Below are 5,258 nucleotides of genomic sequence, written 5' to 3'. Positions count from 1 at the left end.
CTTCAGTCTAGATAGATGGCTCAAAGGTTAAGAGTACTGGCTACTCTTTTAGAGGTCCTGAGTTAGATTCCCAGTAACCACAAGGTGACTCACAACCATCTGTAAAGAGCTCTGATGCCCTCTTCTGGCATGCAGGTGTCCATTCAGATGGAACAGCCATATACATAATTAGCTAACTGATTTTGCTGACTTGGTCTTGTGTGGTAACCACAGCTGCCGTGAGCTCATGATTGAGAGACAAGGCCACACACAGAACACAGCATTCAGGGCACTTTCCTCCTCTAACTCTGGCTCTGGAATTCTTTCTTCTCCCTCCCTGCCTTAGAGTGGGATGAGGGTGTTATATAGGGCTGAGAACTGGATGGTCACTTACACCACAGCAGAAGGAAGTATTTCCAACCGAGGGCAGTGCCAATTAAAGGTATAGAGGTAAATATTGAGAAGGCAATTTGACAGCTTGTACAGTAAATATGTAGCCCTTCCATGAGAAATACTCATGACACTGTGACCTCCAGATTCAGTCACAGAAGGTGGGCTATACTGGTGATCTCTCTGTCTGATGGCACATCCCTGCTTCCCAGTCACCTTGGTGACAACCTGAACCTAGCATTTCATACCCACTAAGTTTAAGTCTTTGCCACATGTATGCTCATGGGCTGGCCAAGGGTGTATTGCTTAGCTTTCCTGTGTCTGATTGTTATATAAACAGAGTTATACTTTTTTTTTCTAAATAGGGTCTTACTGTGGAAGCCTGGTCCAGAATTCACTATATAGACCAGATTGGATTTGAACTTATAGAAATTCATCTCCACCACCATACCAGCACCAGTGTTACTTTTTTCCAACACTGTTCTAGAGTAACCCCAAAGCCTGGCACATAGAACAAGCATTCTGCCACACAGGTGCACCCCACTGTACCCTCCTATCTACCTGCCTTCCAGTCTGCCTATCTGTTTCTTCCTTTTCTCCCTTCCTTCCTTCCTTCCTTCCTTCCTTCCTTCCTTCCTTCCTTCCTTCCTTCCTCCCTTCCTTCCTTTCTTCCTTTTTCTTTAGTTAACAGTGTCTCACTATATAGCCCAGGCTAGTTTCCAACCCCAATCCTCCTGCCTCTGCCTCCCCGGTTCTGGGAATATAGGCATGTTCTACCATGCCCAGTAACACGCTTCATTTCTAAGCCTCATGACTTCATCATATAACATTGTGTCTCTGAGATTCACACAACTGATATGTTGATGTTCTAACCTGCATCCTGCTATGCCGCAGACCCTCTGGATCCCTTTGTCTGCGTGGAAAGGGTCTCTGGGGCAGGTGGGCAAAACGTTGGATGGAATGACAGATGCACACAGGAGAGGTTGTGTAGAATCTGAATGTAATTTGTCAAATCGAGCATCAAACTTTTTATACAGAAGAAAATAGGGAAGTTGGGTGACACACCAGCAAGGTACAAAGAGGTTACTGGATTCTTACACAAAACAGAGGAATACAAACACAGAAGGTCTAACAGGAAGCACCTGGGATAGAATTCACTGTTAACAACTGGGATCAAAAAGAGCTCCACCTAAGATTCACTTAATCTCAGAAGTCAGGGTCAAGGGCTTCATGCCCTTACCATAGTTCCTATTTTAGTCTATTGTATAGTCCACCTTCCCCCTAGGCCATTGTAATTATGTGTGTATGGGTGTAACTCAGCTATCTATAGTTCTAAGTATCTACTCTGGTTCCTCCTTAGGTCTCAAACTTCCTTCTTCCTAGATGATGGTAAATTCCTGTGTAGGGCAGTGACTTAGCTTTTATTCAAAGTGATAATGTAATACCAGAGGCAATTCTGAATGTCACTGAATAGGCAACATTCTTACTGAATTCCAAGCCCATGGTCCGCTCAAGGACTTTCTAGGACTTTGGAACACTGGTGAAGGCTTAGCTATGTCAGAATTCAATCTTAAAAGGCACTTATAATAAAATAATACTAAAAGAGAGCACGTAGGTCCATACACCAGACTAACGCGGGAATGGAATATGAGTGTATGGGTTAGAGAGAACGCCAGACTCCAGGAGGTGAGTTTCCATGAAACTCTCTGCCTTGTGACTGCCTTCCAGGCCTCTCAGCCTGTCAAGCTGACTCAACCGGAGTGCGTGGCACTGCTGTGCTGCCCTCTGGTTGGCTATGTAAGTGCCCTGGGACATCGGTTTTTTTTCTTCTGCGGTTAAACACTTTAGAGCCTATTTTCCCTTCTCTTCTCCCTCCATCCCTCTTTCTCCTCTTCCACCCTCCCCACCCTGCTTTTGTGATAAAATAAAACACAGGCTGGGATTACACATATCACCAAGGCCTGCTTTTTATGTGAGTTCAGATGATCTGCCTCAGACCCTCAAGCTTGTACAGCAAGCCCTCTTGACTGAACTACTTCCACCGCCTTATATATATAATCAGATAGATACAAATAGTTATAGCCATAGATACAGATAGAGACAGACGTATAGATAGAGACATACAGAAGGAGATATATCTTTTGATAAATGGCTTTTAATTGTACTGTAGCAAATTAGTCAACATTTCTCTTGTGACTTATGCCTTTGGCTTTCAATTAAGAAATTATTATACCAAGACAAGCACATGCTTGCAATCCCAGCATACGAGAGGTAGAGGCAGGAGAATCTGGTGTTTCATCCTCAGCTACATAGTAAATTCCAGGTCATCTTAGACTACATTCGACTCTGCCTCAAATATCAGGTAGGAGCTGGAGAGCAGGCTCAGCAGTTACAAGCTGCTCATCCAGGTTTGCACCACACAGCAGCTCACAGTGGTCTCTGACTCCATTTCTAGGGGATCCAACTTCCTCCTCTGCTCTTCTGAGCACTGCCAGGTGCAATAGCATGCATGGAGACACAAACACTCAGGCACATGAATATAAACAGATATTTTCAAAGAAAATAAGCAACCTAAGATGAAGAGGAAGAGGGGACTAGTAATAACAGCAGGAATAAGAGAAATGAGACCCTAAACATTAAATTGTTTTCCTCTCTTGTAAACATTTTTGTTCTCAACTCCTCACATTTTATTTTTAATGATAATTGAGTATAGTTGTGACGTGTGTGTGTGTGTGTGTGTGTGTGTGTGTGTGTGTGTGTGTGTGTATGCATGCCACAGTCCATGCAGACCTTCGTGGAATCCGTTCTCCCCTTCCACCTTCACGTGAGTTCTGAGCACTGAATTCAGGCCACCCATCCTGTGGAGCATAATCAACCACTGAGCCAGTATGGTTCACACTGGTGCCCTGCAGTCTTCTAGCTAGAGCTGTACTCTCAGGTCTTGGTGCACGGCTCTCTTCTTAGGTATCAGTAAGTGTCCATCAGCACAGGCCAGGTCCTCTGCTGCTCACAGCTTGGAATGAGCCAATTAAGTTCCTAAAAGGAAAATCAAGTATGGGCTGGAGAGAGGATGGTTCAATGGAGAGCAGTGGCTGATCAGACAGAGACGCTGAGTTCAGATCTCAGCACCCACCCCAGGTGTCTAACAACCCTGCTCAAGGGATCAACGCCCCTTCAGCCTCTGTAAGTACTGCATTTAAATGGTGCACAGACAGACAGACAGACAGACAATACACTCACACATGAAAAATAAAATTAAACTTTTAATAAAAGAAAGAGAAGTTCTCTGAAAAGTGCACGCTGGGGCTTTGAGTTGAGCACATGTGTCAGTCGGGTTTCTGTGGCTGTGAGGAGACACCACGACCAAAATCAGCTCTGGGAGGAAAAGGTTTATGTTGTTGTTCCATCCACATCTCAGCTCAGCATCCAAAGCAGTCAATACTGGAAGTCAGACAGGGCAGGGACCCGGAGCTGATGCAGAGGTCATGGAGGGCTGTCGCTTACTCTTCTGCTGTTCTGGCTTGATTAGGCTGTTTTCGTATACAACCCAGGAGCACCAGCTCAGACCTGAAATGGGCTGGTCCCTCCCCCAAAAATCACTAACTAAGAAAACACCCTTTGCTTTTCTATCTGATGGAGGAGTTTTAGTTGTTTGTTTGTTGTAGGTTTTTTTTTTTTTTTAAGAGTCTCTCCATGTAGTCCTGGTAGCTGTCCTAGAACTCACAGAGATCCACCTGCCTCTGCCTCCTTAGTGCTGACATCAAAGGTCTGTACCACTCTGTACCACATGGAGATGTTTCTCAACTGAGGTTTCCTTCCCTCAGATGACTCTAGCTTTGGCCAACTGGGCATAAAACCCAGGCAGCAGAGAGCATCAAATGTATTGTTAGGATGACGTTTGAGTTAGGGTTTTACTGCTGTGAACAGACACCATAGCCAAGGCAACTCTTACAAGGATAACATTTCACTGGGGCTGGCTTACAGGTTTAGAGGTTCAATCCATTACCATCAAGGTGGGAGCATGGCAGCATCCAGGCAGGCATGGTGCAGGAGGAGCTGAGGGTTCATCATCTTCATCTGAAGGCTGCTAGCAGAATACTGTCTTCTAAAGCTAAAATGAGTGTCATGTTTCCCACACCCACAGTGACACACCTACTCCAACAGGGCCACACCTTCTTATAGTGCACTGTTTGGTCCAAGCTTATACAAACCATCACAGATAACTTCCTTATCTATGAACATGAACTATAACCCCAATTATTTGGAAACTGTGAAAATATCTTGTAAGGTTTGGTGAGATGGGTCAGCTTTGCTTTGAAGCATGGTCTCCTGAGGTCAGTGTCCAGGACTTACGGTGGAAGCAGAGAACCAACTCCCAGAAGTTGTCCTCTGACTCCCGTGTGCAAGCTGTACTCCACCCCACACTCACAAACACATCACACAGCACACATGGTCCCAAGAAATAAAACTTAAAGCAAACAATAAAATGTTCCTTAATAAATTATTTCCTTTTTAGAGCCTGTTCTTGTGTTTCTTAAATTTGTTTTTGAATGAATTATATTTTTATTTTGAGATCTTTAAAAGATTTGTTTTATTATAATTGTGTGAGTGTGTGTGTGTGACACAGAAACACATGCACTTGTATGTGAAGTGCCCCTGGGTAACAGAATAGGGCGATGGATCATCCAGAGCTCAAGTCACAGGTGGTTGTGAGCCATCACTCGTGGGTTTGGAACCACACTTGGGTCCTCTGACAGAGCAGTATGCACTCTGTCACTGAGCTGTCTCTCCAGTCCCTGACTTTATGTTTAATTATCTATATGTGTGTATGACTGTGTGTGTGTATACGCACGTGGATGCAGTTGTCTGTGATGATCAGAGGTGGCTCT

The sequence above is a fragment of the Mus musculus genome, chromosome 11 (assembly GCF_000001635.26).
Source record: "Mus musculus strain C57BL/6J chromosome 11, GRCm38.p6 C57BL/6J".
Taxonomy (NCBI): Eukaryota; Metazoa; Chordata; class Mammalia; order Rodentia; family Muridae; genus Mus; species Mus musculus.
This window is presented reverse-complemented; position numbering follows the sequence as displayed.